The sequence below is a fragment of the Haliaeetus albicilla genome, chromosome 4 (assembly GCF_947461875.1).
Source record: "Haliaeetus albicilla chromosome 4, bHalAlb1.1, whole genome shotgun sequence".
Classification (NCBI taxonomy): Eukaryota; Metazoa; Chordata; class Aves; order Accipitriformes; family Accipitridae; genus Haliaeetus; species Haliaeetus albicilla.
Window position 1 is genome coordinate 27,513,481 of NC_091486.1, and position 24,446 is coordinate 27,537,926.

Sequence of the window (24,446 nt, forward strand, 5' to 3'; positions counted from 1 at the left end):
TTTTGAGTTGAGTCCTTATGGTCTTTGCAAAGTACCAAATGTTCCTATTTCCTATGAGGAGGGTTTCCAAATAAGCCTTTGGCAATATTTCTGAACCAAGTGGGACCACTGTAGAAATAAACTGGCTTTGTGTCTCGAATCTCCATGGGGCTTATAAGGCAAAATGACTTCAGCAGAGAAAGTAGGTTAAAGCAAGGACAGACAGCCACCTCAATTAACAGAGCTGAAAACAAGCACAAATACTCACCCCATTCAGTACACTTCAAATTCAGTAGTTCTCAAAAAAGAGCACAGGCCAAAAAGAACAAAATTACTAAGATTTACAAAAACATGTTCCTTAAATCTTACTTGGATGAGGCATCCTGCAGATCTACTATGACTCAGCTTTAAACTGGGCTTACTTTATAGATGTAATTTTAAAAATCTCATTTTATATCATCTTAAAATTTGAAGGTAGTCTGGCTTTGGATGTGAACGTTTCCTGAAAACCTGATTTGATTTTCTGTTTCACATGCATTCCTGCCAGTATGCATTAGTAAGTGTTGAAGGGTTTGGGGTTTTGTTGTGGTTTTTTTAAGCATTGGATCATAGGTAATTTGCTTGTATAAGAATTAATAGGAGAAAGCATGTCTTGTTAATCAATTCTTTTTAGAATTTCTTCTTTCAGGCACAGATTCTCTAGGAAGTAAAATGTATTTCTATTTTTTCCCTACCTAATCAAATAGCTGTTGTTATTTTCTACCATACCAATTGCTAGCAACAATATGGATTTTTTCACCACCTCCTGCCTATAGCTATAATGAGCTGTTACTTCTGGAAATCCTTTTGTAAGTTCCCTAATATATTGTTCCACTGCTTCTCAGCTCCTGTTATAAATTACCTTGAATGTAGTTATTAATTTTTGACACTGAGGAGTTTTCATAGCTCCAAAATTTACTGGTAAAGCTTCTATCGCGTATGTGTCATTCTCTGTAGTGTCACTGTGTGTCGTTGTGGGAAATTAAATTCTGAGAACAGAAGCATCTTTTTCTCAGCTCTTCTCCTTTCTTTTCATAATGAAACAGTGCCCTCAAGAGCTTTTATTTGGGAAGGGGCAGTTTAAGAAAATTAAGTCAATTAACTACTCACCAGTATATCAATCTCTAAACATAAAAATTCTGCCAAGCATTGCAACCAGAGATGTTGGTTGGAAGGACTGTCAAAAGACAGTTTATTTTGGTTTTCTTATTTTATGCCAAATAATAGAAAGTTAACTAAATGACTGAATTCTAATATTTCCAGTATGGAGAACTCTGCCTGCAGAGGACATCTTTGCTGGCATTGTGAAGAAAGGGAGGATGCGCTGTCTGCCGAGGCTGCAAAGCATTGCTTCTTGGCGAGTTTCTTTATTGCTGGGCTGGTTTTGTCCTTTGCCGGTTGACATCAGGACAGCTGGCAGCGGTCCAGGAGGCAGCGGGAAGCACTGTTTGTTTGTTTGTGTGTGGATAAGCAGAGAAGAAAGATGGCATGAAGTGAAGAACACAGAGAGAGTAAATAAGGAACAGCTTTAGCTACAACAGAGTCATAAAAATACAGATAACAAGCCTATTAGGCATTTTCCCTAAAATGCATGAAATACACATGAAAATAATCATGAATAGCCTCTAAATCTCATAGAGGCATATTTTTATAATAACCTGAAGAAATATCATTTTTTTGCATTTTTTTATTAAGTCATCGCTAGTTTTTCTGAGTAATACACAACAGTTGATTGACAGCATCATGACTGTGGAAAAAACTGAGGAATCATCATCACAGCATTTAGTAAATTCATCATCCTCAAAGGAGGAATTTTTTAAAGCAAAATTTGGAAATGAAAAAATGACAGTTTATCTGTCACTGAGCCTTTACATTCAGAGAGACCATGAGGGAAGAGGGTAAGGGTGAGAGAGAAAAAGAGGGCTTGAAAACAGGAAAGGATGCCACTTGGGTAAAAAAATCCCTTTGTTAATCTTTGTATTCAGTGTAGAATTGAATTTAATGTATTGTTAGCACCACAAAGCACGAGAAGAGTCATAAGCAGAAAAGGAAGAGAAGAGAAGAGAAGAGAAGAGAAGAGAAGAGAAGAGAAGAGAAGAGAAGAGAAGAGAAGAGAAGAGAAGAGGGTTTTGTGGAAAATTAATCACTGGCTTCAGCCTGCAAACTAGTTTTGTAAGTGTATTTAATTATAATCCAAAACTAAGTGCAGATTACCTACCATATACAGGTAGGACAATTTGGACTGCAGATCTTCCCAGAAAAGATGATACTCAGTCTAATGTGACTGCTTGATAGTATATGAATTTAGTTATCTATGGAAAAGTAGTAATTTTTATGGTTAAGTAAAAGGGTGTACATCAGAGTGATGCTACAAGTTTGTGTATGGGCAGTAAACATTTAGCTATGATTAGCTCATTGCTGGGAGTGGCAAAGGAAGAGGAAGGGAGAGAAAGGGAACTGGGGATTGTGGCTGACAGGCTGAGGTTGGGTTTGTGAGAGGAACAGCCAGGAGAAGCAGGCATGGCCCTTCATTTCTCTGTAATGGTTGGTCTTCTCCTGGGGTAACAGACCTTACTGGAAAGGAAAGCAAGAAACAGATTCCTATCAATGAGCTCCACACCAATGAAAACTATTTGAAAATAATTCAAAATGAAAGGTAAGACCATCCGCCTTACATAGAAGTTACCCTATACAACAGTGACAAATTGAAATTCATGAAACAGAAAGGAAGAACTCCCTGTCCTGGCAGACAGTTTCCCCATCAGTCCCATATACCGCCGTCACTGACAGGTAAGCTTTGCAGCACGCTGTGATGTTTAGCAATACAGGCAATTTCACAACAAAACTGAGGAGCTGGGAGTGTGTAAGTGCAAGTCTATCAAAGTCACATGTTCACGCACTTCCGCTGATTTTTCCACTGCCCAGCCAAGGCACCTTCTGGCTTCAGCAGGGTCCTCTGCCACCTACTGGGCTGGTGACCCCCCGGCTTTACTCACTCTCTTACTCACTGCTGGTTCAAGACAGCTGCCTCCTACACAAACAAAATTTATTCCCCTCCAATATTTCTTACACCACCCCGATGCCCTAATATTGTCTAACCCTGAAAAACATCTACCACAAACAGAATTTGGGGTAGTTCTATGTCTTTCTCTCCATCCCATTGCATGGGTTGGCCATAAACTGAAATTTATAAATGAAATTAAAAAGCATACAGATGCAAATAATTGCTTTAAATAATTTTCAATAACCTGTCACAGGAACAGCTCAGGACTTCATGTACTACAGAAGCAGGAAGTTTAAATAGTAGGCATGGTCTCCCGAAATAGCCAGCCCGCTAATAGCTCTCTTTAGCAGAGTGATCTAGTTTTCTCAGGTATATCTCAATTTAAACAACAGATGATTTTCAGCCAGGTCCTAGGCCACTGAGAGCTCTAGAGGTCAAAGCCAGCACTTTGAATTCTACCTGCACACTATACAGAGCATTTCAGCCTGATAAGTAAGTGTGAAAGGCTTGTGATGTGATAAGATCTGTACCAGGGCAGTAATGCAGTAAACTAGACGATGTTGTTCAGATCAAGCGTGCAGCCAGCCAGCTGTGGTTATTTCTGAGTTGTACGGATCTGTGTGAATGAAGATAAGTATGAGGAAGTACTATAAAACACGCATACAAGAAATAAATCATAGCATTGGCAGGTACTCCCAAGTTCCAAAGAATAAAACTATGCTCTTGGTTGTGGGAACAGCACCAGAATTAAGCTTAACTCTGTGACATGTAGCTTTGTTCTCTGCATAGGAGATATTTAGATTCTGCAGCTTCCCTCAACTTCATTACACATTCACTAAATATTTTTACCTGGAAATAATAAACTCATTTTGGGTTGCAGAGTGTGTCCATTCTTTATCTCACTGAACTTAAAAACTTAATTATTCATTGTTGTATTAGAATTACAACTAATTAGATTACCTAATAATAATAAAAAGAAATGCTCTGTAATTTATCTGTCAAATGCATCTATGCAAACAATCATTTAAAGGCTATACTGGCTTCTCAAATAAATGTAAATAAAGATCTACTCTCTTAATCACTATTTTATGGATCTTCATAGCTTTGACACCACACATCTAGATTTTCCAGTCTGTTTGGATCACAGCACATACCTTAGGGGTGGAAGAATAAACTACTCTGAGAAAATGAAACAAGTACTCTTTTAATTTTTAGGTGCCTTGTGATGGTTACAGATACTTCGAGGTGAGTCACATGTATTTTGTCCATGATGTAAGCACAGGAAGGTTGTGGTACAGCTAATGAGCATGCCTTTTCACTAGGTATTCAGTGCATTATTTGCAATTCAGTGTATTTATTTTGTTCTGATTAATAATCTGACAAATTTCTGAGCTTTAGGAAATACTTCACTATCTAACATTCATAGACATAAAAATAACTTGATGCATTTATTCTATAGCATTCAAAATTCAGCATTTGCCTTTATCTGGAAGTTTGTTCTTTTTAGCATTAACCCAGTCAAATATGAAACCTGAACAGGTGCATTAATGAGCATGACATTTCATTTCCCAGTACCGCAAATAGTTGTGCTGCTCTTGAAATTTCTTGCCCTTGACAACTGTAGTCAACATTTGCCAACTTGAGTAGGCAATACCAAAAAGTGATCCCACACAGTAGGTCACTTGCTGGTAAAGTGGTGATCTGCAAGCACGTATGTAGTGTTACTCCTGCTTGAAACTATAGTATTCCAGCTTTGCATTTGTTATTTAGTTGGAGCATGTGTGTGGGAGAGAAGGTCTGCTTTTTTTTTTTTAGGAATATTTGTAACTGATTTCCCAAGCTATAGAAGTAATTTCTACTTCAAATTAGAAGTAATTTCAATTGCAAAAGCAGGCACTAATTTTTCCCTTTCTTGATTTGATTTCTGTGGGACAGTAAACTCACCAACAACAAAACGTGGAAGAAAAGGAGATAATGGATGCTTTTATAAGTGGGGTGGAGTGAATTTTACAAAATATGGGAGAAAGGTGACCTCTGTTCAGAAGCCTCCCTGCTCATTAGCAGATGGCTGTGGTTTAGTGATTCCACTGTGGTGCAAAGAAGGAATCAAATTAGATGTTGTGTGAAGCTGTCATTACTCTGTGTGTTTCTCTGTATAGTTCCAGCTTAAAGCATGTCATTCCTTTCATAGCAGCCCCTCAGATTACTGTATCTCATCCTTTCCACATCAAAGTGCTGTCAGCACTTTTATAGTATAAAAAGGATGCAGAGATCATTTTACAATACATTATCTTCAAAAAGCACTGACTTGTACACTTGCAATATTTCTTTTTATTCTGGGATTTGCAAAAGAAGATGCACTAAAATGAGTAGCATCTTAAAACTGAACAAAACCAGGAACAGAAATATCTATTTAAAATTGGACCAAAGCCCCTCTGCAGCAATGGTGGGCATTTTAGAAAGTCAATTCTTCTCAAGTGCTGTCTGAATTATATTTCAGTCAGGTAGTGAGAGCCACTGTGAGTGTGGAAAACATGTCCATTCTTTGAAAAGCATGGATCGTCTCTTTCTATTTACTAGCTGAAAAAATATGGTACCTTAAAAAGTCTTCAGTGAAATATATAGTAAGTGAGATCCCACTCCCAACATCAAAGGCATAGCCTCAGCTAGTAACCAGTGCATAGAGAGATGGGCTTGCTGTGTTGACCTTATTGCTTCATGACAAAGTGAAAAAAAAAAAAGAAAAAAAGAAAAAGAATAGAGGAAGGAAAAGAGTGAAAGGCAGCAGAAAGACAGAACTTTGTAGCATTGGCTTTAACTTTGTAGGACTTTCTTTAAATCCACTTGGCCAAGAAATGTGCTTTCTTCTTAGATACTCATTATGCAGCTATACATATATAATCTGTAAACATTTCACATTATATTTCCTAGCCATGTTTGTCATTTGCCAGCCTCTATATAAGAGGTTGTCACAGAACTGGGTAATGATAGGATGGGGAACAGAAATGTGAAAAGCTGATAGATGAACTTCAAAAGGGAAAGCAGCCTATGTGTTGGCAAGCAGACAAGCAATTTGATGTGGTTCATCCGCCCGCCTCCCATTTCAGGTATTCTCAACAGCTGGGATTGGAGTGATATGATGTAGGACTTTGCCTCTTCCCCCCCCCCGGAAGGAAAAAGTGTTGGGATTGGAATGATATGATGTAGGACTTTGCCTCTTCCCCCCGCCCCAGAAGGATAAAGGTGTTGGATCTTACTATGACATCGGTGCTGAACTATACTTACTACAGCCTGTCTTTCCAAAATGAGTAACATACTTCCGTTTTCTGATACTCTTCCTGCTGCTTTCTACATAGGCAAGTAATAATGTAACAAGCTCTGGAGTTTCAGGTGGATGTGGTGTACCATCCTCAGGAAGACCTGGGGATCTCTGCCATGCAATGGCAGTTGAAGGCAATAAAATGCAGAGGAAGTATTCTGGACAGGACAGACCTACATACTGCCACAGAAAGGATAAGGCTTGGTCAGCAGACAGGAACTGCATGTTTCTTTCACAGAGAAATTCTAGAATTTTTGTTTTATCTCAAATTTCAAAGAATTTAGATTTTTTTTTACAACAGGAAATAGAACTAAAATCAATAAATAATTACCAAAGTGTTGCATTTTATTTTCAAGGTTATAATATAATATTCAAAGAATTTTTTTTCAAACTAGAAGAGCAAAGCATTACTGTGAAGTAAGGTGAGCATGTTCACGTGAAAGCATAAAGTTCAATGAGAGAAAGAGAAAAGTGAATATTTGGATAACTCATTTTTTTGAACTTGATGGAAAAAACATTTTGAAATCACGGGAATGAAAGTTTAGATCTATATATAGTATGATTGTCAGACCCATTTCTATCTAAATACTGTTCACCTTTGTCTCAGAATTATAAAAGATTTGCACTGAATCTATTTCTTCCTTCCTCAGACATCTTTTGTTCCCTTATCTTATTAGCATACAACTGTCAGTAGCGTGTCCTCGGCTCTTCATGAACGCAAAAGGACAAATACTTAATAATAATGTTTCATCTTACATGGAGGTCACAAACTGATCTCAGTTACATCAGTGTAAGTCTGGAGAAACTCAGCTGAGCTCAATGGACTTACTCAGGCCTGAAATCAATTATTACTCTGGTGTAAGTGAGACGGAGCCCAGCTCAGCGGCCCAGTCCTGGCATTGAGATGCAAATGGGAACCGCAGGGAAGGGCGGAGCATTGCCCAGGCATCTCTGCGGCAGCCCCGGCCGCGCAGCGCTCCTTGGCACTGCTCGTGCAGAACAGGCGAGCAACAATGCTGGGGCGTGCCTGGGCGCTGCATCCCGTGTAGCTACACGGCCAAGGAGCAAACAGGGAGACATTCAATAGAAGTCGGTAATTGTTATGCAGCCATGCAAGAATGGAAACAAAATACAGCTTAAATACTCCTCCCCCAGCCCGGCCCCTGTGATTATGCTTCCAATAACCACAGTGGTAGCTGTGGTGCCCGTTTTTCCATTTCAGTCTCTGGCATCTGTGGGCACTGGTGCTGAAGCAGACCCCAGTGGGATGCCTGGAAGGCAGTGCTGTGCCAGGTTAGTGATGGGCTACATCAGTTTATCTAAACTGATGCTTCCTGACGCCCACCCGGTGAGAGCCACCTTGTAGGAACAGGCTGCAAACACACACCACAAAGTCCTTTTCCATCTCCTTCCTGTGTCTTACCTCCTACTGCCAACCAACAAGCAATTAAGAACATGAAGTAATATATTGTACCAGTTTAAAAATTACACTTCCCACCCCATGTATGTCATTACATCAGTTTTTACACACAGAATTTAACCCAAAGTTGCACATATCTCCTATTAGTGGTTGAGTCTCAATTGTTCTCGCAGAGGTACCCCAGTAGCACAAGGGGATACTCTGGGGGGAAGGGATCTGCAGATGCTCTTGAAAGCCCTTCCCCAGGGAGCCTGCTCTCCAGCTTGAGTTAGCTTTAATAAAAGGCAGAGGAGCTTAACAGTTTTGTTTCTTTTGCCATATCAGTATGTCCTGGTTTCAGCTGGGATGTAGTTAGCTGTCTTCCTAGTAGCTGGTACAGTGCTATGTTTTGAGTTCAGTATGTGAAGAATGTTGATAACACTGATGTTTTCAGTTGTTGCTCAGTAGTGTTTAGACTACAGTCAAGGATTTTTCAGCTTCTCATGCCCAGCCAGGGCACCTGACCCAAACTGGCCAACAGTGTATTCCATACCATGGGACGTCCGATCCAGTTTAGGAACTGGGAAGTGGGGGGCAGGGATTCGCCGCTTGGGGACTGGCTGGGTGTTGGTCGGCGGGTGGTGAGCAATTGCCCTGCGCATCATTTGTACATTCCAATCCTTTTATTACTACTGTTGTCATTTTATTAGTGTTATCATTATCATTATTAGTCTCTTCTTTTCTGTTCTATTAAATCGTTCTTATCTCAACCCAGGAGTTTTACTTCTTTTCCTGATTTTCTCCCCCATCCCACTGGATGGGGAGGAGTGAGTGAGCGGCTGCGTGGTGCTTAGTTGCTGGCTGGGGTTAAACCACGACACAGTATTTTCCAATATAGTGACTATTACTCTGTATAAGACAAAATAACACCAAAATAGATTTTTTTATCCTTGGTGATATTTATCCACTAGTGATTTTTCCCCTCCAGTAGCTGATGTAAGTAAATGTGAAGAGCAGAAATATTGCTTAGGCAGCTAATTCTGAAAGCAAAGAATTACATCAAATTTAACAAGGAAACTAAACCTCCATTTCTTTTTGTTCCATTTTTATTACAATTATTTAGTGCTGTTTACCTTTCTCCATTTGTTATGCTACATTTGGCAAATCTGGGGAAAAATAGTAAATAAATACATAAACCCTTGATAAACCCCTTGATCTATGACAAGCAGAGGATAAAGCCTCATTTGGAAGGGATCAACAATAAATATTAAGGAATTGCTTGATTTTTCTAAAGTTTGCTTTCTTTTTAAAATTCAAGCGTACAAAATATTAACTCAATGTTGCAGTAAGTTTGAACTAACTTAGCTTATTCTTTGAAAATGGGGCAATTCCACTGTGGACAATATTTTCTCCACTGGTTTTACCGCTTTATTTTGAAAAAGCTCTCTAATAGGGAAACTTTCTTGTTCCCCATTTAGCTCCCTACTGCAAACTCCATATGACTTTACAAGCTGTTGTCATACCTACCATATCAATATGCTGCTACTAAAACTGAGGGTGGTCATTTTCTTCATCCACAGTGCTTCTAGACAACCTGGAACATATATCTATGTTCTGCCCACTAGTTATGTAAAAAATATTAATTGTAAATGCAAAAGAGGAAGCTGCCAACTCCTTTATTATCACCTCTTCATTAAACTCTTGCAGTTAAAAGATTTAATATGGAGTATAAAGATACCAAATTAAAACCAGTGTTTCAGGCACATCCTATTTTGGTGAGAATTACGCACCTTTGCCAAATACAGGCCTCAGAGCTGACAAGAATCAGGATAACAAATGATTGCCTCTTTTCCAGCCCAAAGTCCCTGAAACGTCCAGAGGCATCCCCGGGCAAAAGCTGAAGAGGGCAGGGATTTGCCACTCCACTTGGCTAAAGCCCCAGACGTAAGAAGGAAGATCATTGCTAGAGCCTCTGAGAACTGAAAGGTGGTTGGGGCTAATAGGTCAAAACAAAGCAATTTTTTTCACATCAGTATCACAGAAAGAAATTACATGAATTAGTAAAAAACCCACCATACTAAGGGCACTGAGGATAGATAGAAAGTATTATGTTTCTTGTTATGGGGTGCAAAAGGCTCCGTCACAGCCATGCCTGCAGTAGATATTGTCACGCTGTGGGCCATATGCTTTTAAGTTTCTCAGGAATTAATAAAGTCATGACTCTACTTCCCTCAACTTCCCCCACAGGTCAGCCAAATTACAGGGTGTGCTGCCCTGGCATGCTCTCTCACAGTGGTGATACTTTGAAAATCAAGTCTAAATACATCTTCTTCTCACAGGGAACACATAAAAATTCTACTGACAAGTATCAAGACAGACCTTGCACAGCAACTTTGAGATGCAAATATCCTAGCTGTGACTAGTGAGCTAATTGGAGGCGTACAAGTGGAATTCCAGTTTTATATATGGGCACACACTAAATTTTTAGGTATTATGATCTAGCTAACCTCCTTTCTGCAGAGCTTTAATCCATCAATCACCTACCAGATCTACAGCATTTATTTTCTCCTGCTAACCACAAATCTGAGACGGTCCTGATACAGGTCAGTCAAACTTCTAGAAATATCGTTCATCATCCTTGCCACTGAGTGTGTTGATGGTACACAGAATTAAGTGACAGGCTGATTAGCTATTTATCCAAGGCCTCTTGTAGTGGCCAGAAGTTAGAAATAAGGACTGCATTTAGGGTCTTATCCTTCCTAAGCTGCCAAGTCACCTCATTTTCTGTAGACTTCAGTGAGAAATGGGGGACAAAAGCCCCACGTGGAACGGTGTCTTTGGGGAGGAGTGTTGTCTCATGACAGCCAGCAAAGCTGCGCTGGCAGTGGGGACAACTTCTGTGCTCACTATACATCTGATATTACTCAAGTGACATTACTCAGAATATTACATAGTGCTGGTATGTCAGAGTAGGAGGGCATGCTGTTGCCAAATTCTGCACTCGTACTTACTGAAATAAAAGCCATAATAGAATATATATATGTATATAAAAAAATTCCCTTCCTCTCTTACTATGGTGATTAGTCTTAAAAAGTACTATAATATACACAATGAGTAATACTTATTCTATGTAAAAACAAACAAACCAACCCCCTGCTCTAGTTCCCTTGAAATGTCAAGAAATTCTGACTGGAACGGGAACTATCTGCCAAGAACAGCGGATTGTTATGATGAAGCTGGAGGGGGTCTGCTTTATAGAAATAAAACTATTGAATTTAGAAAAAAACCAACACTGATACGATAAGCTTGCTTTACTTAAATCAGTTGCTATCAGAAATAACTGAAAAAAGAGGCTTTTACAATTTTTTTTAAACTGGACTATGGTCATGGTGTTAAAAGGGTGAATGTATAAAAGCAGTGAATTGTAGAATCTTTAATGTTGACCTTCTTTTGATAACTTAGCTTTGGCATAGCCTCTGCTTTTAAATGAGAGCACTCAGTTTGTAGTGCTGACTTGAATTCACTGTATGGCTAGTGAGCTTCAGCAGTTTTAGTGCTTCTCTACTTTAGACGCAAGCATTTGTATGTTTTTTTCCTCCCTAAAGAAGTAAATTATTTATACAGCACCAACCTTTTTTAACCTAGCTTCTGACAGGCTGGGATTTTTCCAATCTCAGTTGAAACCGTCTAAATAATTTATCAAGTATTCTTTCAAAGTACAATGAATTCTGAAACCTAAGAAATGTTAAATGAGATTCTTTGCCCTTCCAGTGTGAGTGGGTTACTGAGGTTAAGCTAGTATTTTCTTTGAACTTTTCTCAGACCATGTTCTCTCCCATTGTACAGATTCCCCTTTTTCTCTCCTACTGTCTATCTATTCATTTTCATGACATTTTCTATTTATCAGACTTTTCCTTTGTGTTTCTGTATCTCTTGCTAACTCTTCCCTTGCTGATGTCTTCCTATGCCTTTTATTCTTAGTTAGAGTAAGACAGCTTTCCCTTTAGATGGTCCTCCAGATAGAGGAACCATTGATTTCCATGTCCCAAGCTGTACAGGCAGTATCAGTCCAGTCAATTTCCTCAGTGCAGGATTTTTCAGTCCAGCCTCAAATTTAACTGAAACTTCTCCCATCCCCATCAAGAAAACAGTGACAAACAGTCTTAAGATCTTTGGCAAAGATGAGCACAAAGAAGTTTGCATAGAACTTGGATTTGCAAACAACATGTAAGCTTACAAGGATGTATTTCCAGGTCAGGAATCTGATACCCCCACCCCCAAGTCTGCCTGGTCAAAATTTCCTTAAAGGTAGACTTTTCTATAAAACTTGGGTAATGACGTCTCAAAGTACCAGTATAAGAAGTTTATAAAACCACAAAAAACCACCCAAAAAGAGCCAAAATGACTGGGACTATAAACAGAAGAAAACAACAACCACCCAATCCCAAATGACTTGACCTATTCCAAATTTTCCAGCAGGTACTTTAATCCTTTTAAATTTTTGTCAAATGTTTCAGGTGGCTTCCTTTACCTGAATAAATTAATCCAGTTCTACTCACAAAAGAACTTCCAGTTTTCTTTTCAGAAGGAAAAAATAATGAAGTAGTACCCCATACAGATTTTTATTTAGACTCAGCAATTCAGTATTGTATCCTTTATAAATTAACGATATCATGAGCTGTGCTTCAAGACGTCTGAAACAGTATCGCAGCTGAAAACAGCAGCAGAAACATAAACTAATAGCTGAGTTTCTGTTACCTCTGCTGTATTATAACTGTTTAAACAAAACATTACTCTTTAAGGAAGCTATTTAATTTTAAGGTTTTAGAGCCACAAAAGCTGGTTTTAGACAAATTGAGTCCCAGTGTCAGAGAATAAATAGTGCCCAGGCATGATCTTGTAGGAAGCACTCAGTATGAAAAGGCAGTAGGTATATGGGTAACCCAGTACCTATAAAAGGAATAACCCCTATTTTCTTTGCTTCCTTCATTTTGTTATAATGTCATAAAGCATTTTTCAGAGGTCTTGCAAGACAACTTCTTCCCCCCTCTCCCTCTTCATCTCAACTTCTTGTTTCTGTCATAGTCACAATAAATACCTTACATAAACTGAGCATAAATTGACCAACGCTCACTACAGTCAATCTCCTGCCACCTCCTGCTGCCCTAAACCCACAAACTGCAGGCTCCACAAACTGCAGGCTCCACTGTTTGGCCCTACTTTTTCTTGAACAAGAATGGTAGGATAGGAATCAGAAATGAAAAAAACCACCCAAACCCAACACAAAATGGGGATGCAGACAGCAAACTAACTAGCAGGTAAACAAGCTCCTTATAATTATTCTTTGTGAATTACAGGTATATTGCAAAGTTTTTTATTTTATACCTGCTGAATTTTGCCATCTTCTGACTTACATTGAATTCATTTTCTGAAAGTTTCCTTACACAAAACTATATTCTAGCTCTAAGTCTTAAAAAAGAGATTTGTTACACCATAACCTTGGGTTATTATTTCACTATATATAGCGGAAAGATCAGTCAAGTATAAAGCTTTGATCTTAATTTGGGGAGTATCAGTTTTTCCAATGTATAGCTACCATGATATTACTAAAAATACTTTAAAACTGTATGTGTAAAGATTTGTTATGAGATATGCAAGTTTGCATTATTTAATGATATCTATGGATAATAATTTTTTAAAAGTCTACAAAATTTTAATTTCACTCCATTACTCTAGTTTCCCTTTTATATTTGATAACAGTGTAAAATTTAATTATGAAGAAAGCTTTGTTTTTCACTTAATAGGTCTCCCTGCTACAGTATTTTTTTTTTTTTAGAAAACAGCATACTTTGATCCCAAGAAACAGGAAAGCTATGGTCATTAATTCCGACTTCCCAGTAGATGGTGCTCTAAGTACAAAAACACGCACTTGAGGATGTTCATAAATTTGTGTGTGAATTACTTAAACACATTACGTGTTCATTAATTTACAGCTCTTACGTGTTCATAAAGATTAATGATATGGAGGCACAGTGGTCTATGAAAAATTCGAAAAAAAGTGTTTCTTCTATTCAAAAGTTTTGGAAGCTGTTGGCTAGATATTTCACCTTGTATGTCTATGGCTATAGCACATCATTTAACTTCAGTATTAATGGTTTTGGTCACTTGTGGTACAACAGACATGCTAATAGCTTTTTTTTTTTTTGCTTTCTTGGAGCTTATGCATAATGTTGTTAAATGCCAAAATTTACTATGCTCCACTCCAGTAAGGTACAGTAATTTGAATAGCTACCTAGATATTAAAATACACCATGTATTATATAGAAACACACACACTCACACAGATTCACAAACTGGAATACACAGATAGATGACATTAAGTAACTCTGCATTCAACTGACACCTCATTCCCAGATATCTTTACCTAAAATAAAGTACCATCAAGGAATTACTGTCATGACAATGCCTTCCTTTCATGTGCAATGTTTTTTTATAAAAGATGTAAGACAAAGTTATGAATACAGAACTGCAGTGGAGAACTCGATCTGTTTGCAGTGCCAAATGTATATAATTACTTCAGTGCTGTAATTGTTTATATTTTGTATCATCTATTTTTAAAAATGACTATATTAAAAGATGACATTTCAATCTTTCTTTATTTAAAATGGCTGAAATGCTTATTGCCAAAACACGATATGCAAAAAGAAAAAAAATCCCTCTAGCAAAATCTCAACCAGAAAGGTTACTATTCTACGCAGACAAAGCTGGGCTTAAAAATGTTTTATGTATTGTAACATATAGTTGCCTCTGAATGCTTTATCAGCAACATAGCCTGTTGTTCAATCTGTGTGGAAAAACTTTTAGATTAGAGTGAAGTGGGCGCACCACACGATAACAGTGTTAACTTGTTTGAAGACGCCTTGTGTTTGCATCAGTGGCAAACCTGACAGATACAAATTCTTTCAAATCCATGAATAGTAAGTTTGAAATGTGTACTAAATTAGAAGACTGATGTTTGCAGCAGAACATTGATGCACAAGATTATTAATTGCTACTTTTATTTTCATTGGTTGATAATGTTAAAATGTTTCATGTATACATTTATCTCAGTCTCTGAATGTAGGTATTTTAGGTAATGTGGCAATGATAGCTTTAATGGGAGCAGAGTTGGTCACCCTGCTGTGACAGACTAGTGAATAATGCTATTTTAATCTTTAATGTATTGACTTTCTAACTCTTTAAAATACATTCAGCTACAGACACAAAAGATATTGAAGCTCCGTTTAATAAACAATTTAACAGGATTCTGATCTTCATTAATAAATTAAAGAATATATTTACTCATATGAATGCCTGACCTGAATGTCTAAATTTCTTCTTTGCTTCTATATTTACTTGCTAAAAAATGCCTTTATCTTGTGGCTTGAGATAACTTTTCTTAGGATGGTCACTAGTGATATGTTTTGTGGATTTATACAAAGATTTTTTTTTTTTTCTGTATTTTTCTGCCAATGACATGCTAACTATTTTCTATACCATCAATTTTTAATTAGAAAAAAATCCTTGGTGCTTGATAAAACAATACTAAGGGTGCTGAAGAAATGAGGTACCAATACTGTTTTATTTCCTGAAGAGTATCAGGAAGAAAGAAAAGGAACAACAACAACAAAAAGTTTCAACCTTTAAGCAATGGTTATATGCTGTTTACACCCTGCTTCTGCCCAAAGAATGGAGACTTGTGTCAACGTATGACTACACTGGCTGCAATGGTTTCAGGGCACAAAGGAAGGGCTCACACGAATTGAACAGCAATGTTTCCCATTGCAAGAAAACATAAATCACGACCTATGCTTCCACATTACTGCAAATAATGAGATCTTTTTAATTATATATTTTTTTTAATTTGTTTTATAGTTCTAGAGCCTTTTGGCTTCAGATTTTCAAGATTTCTGGAACAATCATGAGAGATTATTATTATTTTTTTAATTTTAAAATAAATCCACACTTCTAGTTCTCTTAGCTATGCTGGCAGACCTCTTCTGTGCGCTTAGCTACGTCAGCAGAAAAATGCTGTCTTTGCTTATGTCAGTTAGGAATGTGGTGCAGCTATACCAGCCAAAAAATTCCTTCTGTCAGCATGTCTTGAATCTGTACCAGGGCCTCTGCCAGCCAGGCTAGTCTGGCATAGCTGCAGAGGCAATAAAGACAAGCCTTCAGAGCCATGGGAATTGAGGACTGACTTACATTGCCAGAGCCTGATTTAACCTTTGAACACCCTAAGTGATAAAAAATGATCAGCAGCTCCAAGACATGTTTAAACCTGAACTCCTATCCTAAGGATAAAATCTAAGAGTTTTGTCTTGAGGTGTGTTACAGCTTCCCTGCAATATTAGCTGTGCACAAGTGACACTCTGGCATTGCAGAAGCTGCCTGGTACCATCTATGCCAAAGTCCAGCTGTTTTCGCAGCACGAAGGCATGGATTTACAGCTGGCTGTCTTAGAGCTTTCAATGGCTCTCAGACTTCCCAGTCCTAGAAGAGCTTTTTCTCTTAACTTCTATTTCTGTCTTGCCCGGCATGGGAACCATACGTTTTGTTAACAACTGTTCCAGTCTTCTACCAACCTATGTCTATCACGTATCATGCCATCTTAAGTGTGTGTCTGTGGGGAGGCTCGGTCTCAGAGTCTGTCCCTATTTGAATGGTGAGAAAGTGCAGCAAAATTACAGCAAAGAGGAGAAAAATAGAGCAAAAGAAGAAAGAAATTAGGAGAAGTATGGCTCAGGTGGAACTGTGGATGCCAAAACACCTCCCATGCTAGTTTAGAATATATTTTGAGAAAAGTCCGTTTCGAACTCTGGTTGAGGCAAAACTGAGATTAAGCCTATGTCTCATTCTGTCTCACTTGTTTGAAGGTAAAACATTCTCAAGCTGGTTTATGATTTTTTTTTCCACTCACAAAAAAAGGAGAGTGAAAAGCATCACCTAAGCTATGACATTGAGTGAAGCCTACAGCAGAGGCATGCTCTTAGGCACTTGGGGTGGGAGAGGGTGCAAAGAAGAGGGTTAGCAAAGAGCACAGTGTCTTTTGGTCTGGCCAGTAACTCTGAGATCTGTGTTCTGAAGATAGCAGAGAGGAAAGAAAGCAGAGCAAACAGGGCATTATCCCAGCCGTAAAAAAAGCATTACTCAGAGCACCTTTTGAATTAAGGTGAGCAATAATTTTCTACATGTCTGCACAGCTCTTACCCGTTCTGTTTATATGGTATTTTAAAACAAAGGATCGGAATAAAATATTTGAAGTTGAACTGAATTGAGCAAACAGACATTATTTTAAACTGAAATACAAATAATATCAAGAATATGGTGTCTGCATAAAATGAAAGAAAATATGCAGAATTGAGATTCTAACTAATTTTTTTTTTTTTAATTCTGCTTGAATGAGTCTCCCCATCCCTCAGCAGGAAAAGGCAGAGAAAGGGAGAAGTGTTTGAAAGTCAAAATACTACTTTGCACATCTCTAATGTTTTCCATTGTAGGATCTCTAGTGCTTTACAAGCTTAATGTGATTAACTTTATGCTCAGTAAGCAGTTCTACCCATAAAAATAGGTAAGTCTTTACAGGATTAGGGCCTCAATTTGTCCTTAAACTGGTGAGCAGTGAATATCACTTACTGCTTTAACAGACAGAGCTGTATAAATAACAGATACTGTGATTTGCCTGAAGATCTGTCAAAATGAAAATTGTATTGGGTTAACCTGAAACAAAACAAAAAAGTGCTCACGTTTGCAGCAAGCTACAAGCAAAGTAAAACACAAAATAAAAAAAAAAAAAGATTTTAACATAATGAAACATTTCCTTTGATTAAAAAATGAAACATTTTTCTTAAAGCTCTTGAAACGTCATTCTTTAGAATAAAATGGAAATTATTTAAAATTACCAGTTAGAATTGAAATAATAATTCTTAGTATGTCAAACTGAAACGTCTACTTTTCTTTGTACACAGCACGACAATTTTCACATCGTAAAAAATACTATTTGGTAGGAAGTGTTTTCTGGTCTCTACGAAAGGTTAAGCGCAGCTTTTGACACGTGGCGGTTTATGGTAAAGCATCCTCTCTGAAAGGCTTCTGAGGATTTTCCGAGGGCAGCTGAACTCGGCTTTGCCGTGTTCTGGGGCCCTCGGCCTGAAGGCCTGCCTCATGGTCTTTGGGCAAAGAAGGCGACTTTGGGCGAAGAAATACCACGTGCGGCCTTGACACACGTGCCTCCGATGCCCAATATACAAACAGCCATGGTCATGAGAGATCGTTTGCACCATCGCCATTTCCCCCCATCGCCGCCTCAAGAGAGCAGAGGGCCTCAGTGCCTTAGCCCCGATGATTAACGCCAGGACGTGCACTAGGCCCAGCTGTCCATCCTGCTGAAGTCGCTGGTTGTGTGTGAGCGCAGGGGCAGGAGGGGACGGGGGCCCCAGCAGAAACCCCCCGGTCCCGCCTCAGGGGCGCTGAGGGGACGCGGAGGGACACGGCCCCGCCGCCGCCCGGGGCCGCCCTCTCCCTCCGCTGGGCAGGCGGCGGGCAGCGTGGGCCCCTCCCCACAAGATGGCAGCAGGCGGCGCGGGGGGCAGCACCGCGCAGGGGCTGAGCCTCCGCGGGGGCGTCGCTGAGAAGGGAAGGCTCTCCCTTCCCGGCTCTCCCTTCCCGTCCTCCTCCCGCCCACCCCGGCCGCGAGGTGACCGACCCCGGCCCGCTGCGGGGCGGGTCGGCGCGGCAGCCCAGGCCAGGTCTGACAGGAGTGCGGGTCAGGGCTCGCCTGCCCCAGCTGTGAGGTGGCGAGGTGTGGGGCAGACGAGGCAGCGGTACGGCTGCTTCTACCCAAAGGAGGCATTAATTACGGCATACTTGTCTTGCTCGTGAGCCCTCAGCGGAACGCCTCGCCAAGGAGGGTGTTTTAAGAGCTGGGCCTTACACAGCTGTTGCCCAAATACTGGAGAACAAAGAAAAGACAAGCCGGCAATGAGGATGGCCCGCTTAGGGCATGGCCTGTCAGAGGCACACATCAGTTTTCAGTTTTGCACCATGAAGACCACCTGCCCCCCCAGGTCAGCAGCCACAGAGGCCCGAAGTGATCTGCATACCGTAGGCCCGTCTACCCCTTGTGCCCAGGCCGGCCCCGTCCCTTGTCCCCCAGGCTTTCCCATTTCTGGCTCTTCTCACATCTCTTGCTGTGCTCTTTCTGCACACAGATTCCCCCCCAAAATTACTTGTTGTTGTTGTTGTGTTAGCTGGGGAGAGATCTAGGACTCTGAAAAACTTGCTCATCATTTTCTAATAAAAGTCAACTTAGAGGATAAGCAATAGCAGAACCACCCGCACAGCAAAGGGCTGAGGAGTCAAACGGCGAGACCACTGCTGTCAGGGGCTTTGAGAAGGTTTCGGCAACTGTGTACAGAAACCAGGGTTCAGGGCTGAGAAAGTCTGAAAAGTTTCCTGAGGTCCACTGCTAGCTCGAGGAAAGAATAGATTACAAAAATAGTTTTTCAGATAAGTCATACAAAATATTTTTAAAAAAGATTATTTTTCATTATAAAACTATTTAAAATTTAACGTGAAATCATGTGCGGAGCAAGCATGTGCTAAGACTTATGGTTAGTATAATTTACTGCTAAACAAAACCATGTTTAATTAATAAGTACCCCACTCAAGAATGAGTTAAAGAATGTTGCTTTTTAAATTATATGCGGAATCACTGAAACATTTTTGGATTTTTACATTATCTCAACCATTTTATTAACAACATATATAATGTGCTACTGTCTAAATATATTTTCTATATCTGTCTTTATAACAGAGCAGGTGATGGGTTCTGTTTACTTCTGTAGGTGTAAGTATTTTCAGGACTGCAGAAAAGCTTTTGGCCAAATGACTTTGTGCTGCAGTTCAGCAGTAATAGAGAGAATATGTACTTCTTTTCTAAACAAATCATTCATAGTAATGAGATCAATTTTGAGTCGGAAAGAACAGCCTATTTTGGTATTTCAAAATCCATGAATAGACACAGCAAGTGAGAATGAATTAAACTAATTTCAGAAATTTGAAGGTCCCCAGCACAGGTTTTTGAAAACGTTTGCAAACAGATGCCTCTGGGGATTTTTAAGACTACCTACAGGTCACCTTGTATCCATTGATTTCTTTGGAAGCAGGCACCTGATTGCCAGTGCAGTTTTGAAAACCTCATTACGCCTGTACTGCAGATTTGGAGTCCTAGTATCTGGCTTATAGCAACAAGAAACAAGCTTCCAATTCACTAAGTGTAGTTAATACTAATATAATGCTAATATATGTTTTAATAAATGATGCTATTTGATAAGGAAAAAAAAGATTTACTAATAGCATATTTTTAAAATCTCAATTTGTACATCTTTTGCACTGTAATTGTACATTCAGCTCAATACAAATAAAAAAAACTCTCTCATCTACTAAAATTGAAGATGTAGTGAACTGTTTTCTAATGAAAGTTAAGGTTTCTACCATAGAATTTGAATAAATATATGTTAAATTTTCTGCTTAAACAAACATGTATATGAACAGTACGTAGTAAGAAATATCCAGCTGGAGTAAAGGCTATGTGCAGTTGCAATTTTGAATGATTATGCACATCAGTAAGAGCAAACATTTTTAGAATAACAATGAAAAGTGCAAATGCAAACCAAGATTAAAAGCAGTTATTCAAATCAAGATTCCATGATTCAGATCTGTGATTTATATCACTTTGATTTACATGTCAGTCCATCATGCTTACAGTATTTTCCTCCAATGCAATTAAGCTCACGAATCGTAAACCATATAGTTGTACTGAGCTGCAAAGATATCTTTCTAATCTCTCTGATTCCATTTTAGTCATCTGTTAAGAGAGAATAAAAACTTTTGTCTTTTGTGGGTGAAGGTACCATGCAAATGCAAATGATATTATACAAAATGGTAATTGAAATGGTAAAGGAGCAAGGGGTTTTAATAAAATGACAATTCAAGACACATGCAAGTGTCCCTGTGTGAATGTTGATTGAAATGAGGGAAGTTAAGAGTGAATTTTAAGTGCCCATAGAAAAATGCAATGAATGTTAAGAGTAAATTAAGAAGTGCACAGGCCAAGGGACAGAGCTGCCTCAGAAATGGATAAAGAAAGAACTGAAATATTCCTTTGAGGATTTGGGACAAAAGATCTCTCAGTCCTTGATAACAGTGCAAAGCAGGTTGGGGAATAGGCTGTGGGGAACACAGGCGTAGTGACACTTCAAAAGAGCCAGGAACTTGAAAAAGTTGAAAATGCAGTTAGCGACAGATTTGGATCTGAAGAAGGAAAAAAGCCATAGTAAGCACAGCTGGATATGAACTTTGATGTTGAATTACACAAGGTTGAAGAAGAATTAGGGCCCTTAGAAGATACTGTCATTGGAAATTCTGAGGGGTGGCTCCAGGGCAGAGCAAAGGCCAAATTCTCCTCTACGCTCCCCAGCCGAAAGCTGCTGCTGGCAGCTCGTTCTGGTAGAAGCTGGTCCAGGTGAGCCTGCACACCACTGCGCATGTGCTCACAGCTTCTGGTCTGCACCCACTCTGAGGTGTCTAAATGAAGTGAACAGCAAAGATAAAGGAACTGGTGATGGCCTCTCAGGTGCACGAGAACCAGTTTTGAGATACTACTGCTGACCCTTTCACAAAGTCTACAGGCCAGGCAGAGGCTTTCAGAGACTAGTTTAAGGGTAAATGGTATGGGAAGGATGTACAGATACTGATACACAGAATGATAGGTAAGCTGCCAACCCTCTGGGTAGGCTATGAAAACGATCCTCTCCTGTTTTCAGGTGCAGTAGTCTTTCAAATTTAACTCAAAATTGCTGAAAAGTGGTACATTGGTATGATGCTAGGAGGAGAAGAAAGAACTGTGACAAGATGACTGAAGAAAAGAAGGATGTAGTCTGGCCCTTCTCATACTGACATGGGCATCCACACTAGCAACATAAGGCTTATCACTGCACAAAAGGTACTGCTGAAAATATTATATGTGAATTCTAATTTTTAAGAAAAAGTTTTTTTTCCCCAAAATGTGCTTGGGAGTGTGTGGGTGGGGCAAAAGTACATGATGGGGATAATCTGGGCCTTGCTAATGGACACTCTCTCAAAAATGGTAGAAAAGAAATAATTTCCAGCATTACCTTGCTAATTGCGAGAGCTGAGGAGGAAGGCAGGAGAATCTCACCTTCTTCTGGGAGAAGGAGTTCTTTGGCTGTGGCTATTTACTCATGCCAGGGTATGGAAAGTTTACTGAACATGAGGAGAATGGTGTCTCTGTGAAAGGATAGACCTTTGTAGTGAGTAGGAATTTAATGCCAAGCAGCCACATATTGCTGCTGGCATCTAAACTCTCCCAGTTGGTCTGCTCCAGAATTCGTACCCCAAAGGGGAACAACAACCAGTACAAGGGACTGTTCCTGTAACTCTTACTGTCTCTCAGAGACCGCCTCAGACAGTCAACAGTGACCAAGAGTTTCACTGTCAAAAGACATTTTCTCTGATAGCCCAATCAATGAAGTCAATCCCTTCTCTCCTCCATGCCTTTTTCCCCCTCCTCTTTTAAATTCTCACAGTTGCCACTACTAATGGAGCCTCACTGGTGAAGACAACAGCTGAGAAAACACCAGTACTGAAGTTTTTACAGCGCCCAGTTTAAAAAAGATAGGTCCTTTTAATTGGGGGTGGGGATAAAAAAAAAAATCAATCATTTTAATGGATTCCAACTGAGGAAACTATAGGACACCGAGATATACTCTGCCTAAGATAAGGCTGTCTTCTCACTTTTCATCATTTTACTGTCTGCTCAACTGGTTGGCAGTTATGATGCTGACAGTTTAATCCTAATTTCTAAATCAGTGTCAACAACTATTTCTTTCTCTGGAAATGATACAGAAAGACCATAAATGACTTAGAGCATGATGCCAAACAAGCCCTTTCCTTTTGGCACACCAGGAAAAGAAAAAAACCAACAAAACCAACCCCCAAAAAACAAACCGATAAGAAAAGATATCCTCAGCCATTCCTTCTTTCTAGGAAACGGCAAACCAAACACAGTGTAAGAAATATTTTCTCAGCTAGCATGGGCAGTTGTGACTGTTAGAAGATGTGACCAAATTACATTTGATCCCTTTGCTCATTTAAGTTACAGATAGTCACGTTTCTAAAAATGTAACTGGCAAACTAAAGAAATCCTACTGGATCAATGATTCTGTGTTTTCCCTGAATCAAAATAGATCATCACTACAGGAGAGACAAGGGGTACAAACTTCGATCTGAAATCAAATTAAATTTACCTTTACCAGGGGAGGAGGGATAATATAGAGCATGTCACAGTTTTTTACATATAAATGAAGTAAGTTCAGTGCACTTTTATTTGAAAAGCGGTTGGTAGTGTTTCTAATATTTTAACAGCTCCCAGGGATATATGAATTCATAACTTAAGCAATGATGTCTGGATCAAACGTATATATAGAATGACTCACTTGCTATATGTCCTTTGGGTATGAGGTTTTGGCTGTAGAGGGCAGTACTGTGACCTTGGTATGAGCCCAAATGTGTGAATGAGGTAGCTCACTTTATGCTGCTGCATAAAATGCAGCTTGGGAAGTAAAACAGCATCTTGTTGCAACCCACTTCTTGCAGGCACCATACTTTGTACCAACCTACCCCAGTGGAACAGATCCTTCTCAGCTCATGTCTTTTTTATCCTATATTGCTGTCTGATAGCATAAAAAAACCTTAATTTCAGTATGGATCTTGTGAAGCTTATTGAAAATAGATGCTCATCAACAAAGGCTTGCTTCTGAATGTTTCTGAAAAGAAACACTGCCCATTCTTTACCTGGGAAGCCTTACAGTGAAACTCCCATCAACAACCTCTTCCCAATTAGCTTGTGCTACCCTGTCCTGAAGCTTGGTACTGGAAAGTGCACAATATCCTCAGCTCCCACTGGAATCAGGGCAATCCTGCTGCCTTCAGTGTATAGCATGTTCTCAACATCTCACAGGATGCGGTCTTCAGGCTCCAGTTCACAAACACATGTGCTTAACTTAAGCATGCAAGTAGTCCCATTAATGCTGAAGTACTTAAAGTTAACCATGTATGTAATTGCTTGCAGGGCTGGTTCCTTAATTAGCTACACTCATCCTTTAATCCTCCCTATCTTTTAACCTCTGTACTGTTACATGCCTCAATTTCTTTAATCAGATAATGAACATTAGGGAAGTTGTTATTTACTGCTTCTGCTTCAAGACTTGAACTAAAAAAAAGGTGGACCATGTGTAGACACTTATTATTAAACATGGTAAAAATAAAATAAGATAGCATAAAAAGATGTTTGCAACTTTTGAAGAACATCATAATTTTCCTTTGTTAAATAAATGACTTTTCACATTTCCTGAAGTCATGCATGGATTTCTCGATGAGATTTTTCCCTAAGTTTAAAAACTCTACGTTCTTTGTACGATAAACTTCCAGGTTTAAATAAAGTCCTATTACACTGTTAAAACAGCAAATCAAAACTGAAATGCAGCAATGCACACATAGCAGAATGGCCACATTGAAACAAAACCCACCACCAATGTCGTGGTTTAACCCCAGCCAGCAACTAGGCACCATGCAGCCGCTCACTC

At 39.3% G+C, this 24,446-nt stretch overlaps 1 long non-coding RNA gene across 1 annotated transcript in view; it reads right to left on the reverse strand.

The window, feature by feature from the left end:
• Nucleotides 1-976: 976 nt before the first annotated feature.
• Nucleotides 977-24,446, reverse strand: part of LOC138684983 (uncharacterized) — a 51,971-nt gene continuing 28,501 nt past the window's right edge. Inside the window, exon 3 of the long non-coding RNA XR_011324201.1 lies at nt 977-1,462. This is a non-coding gene — a long non-coding RNA (uncharacterized lncRNA). The remainder of the gene's footprint in view (nt 1,463-24,446) is intronic.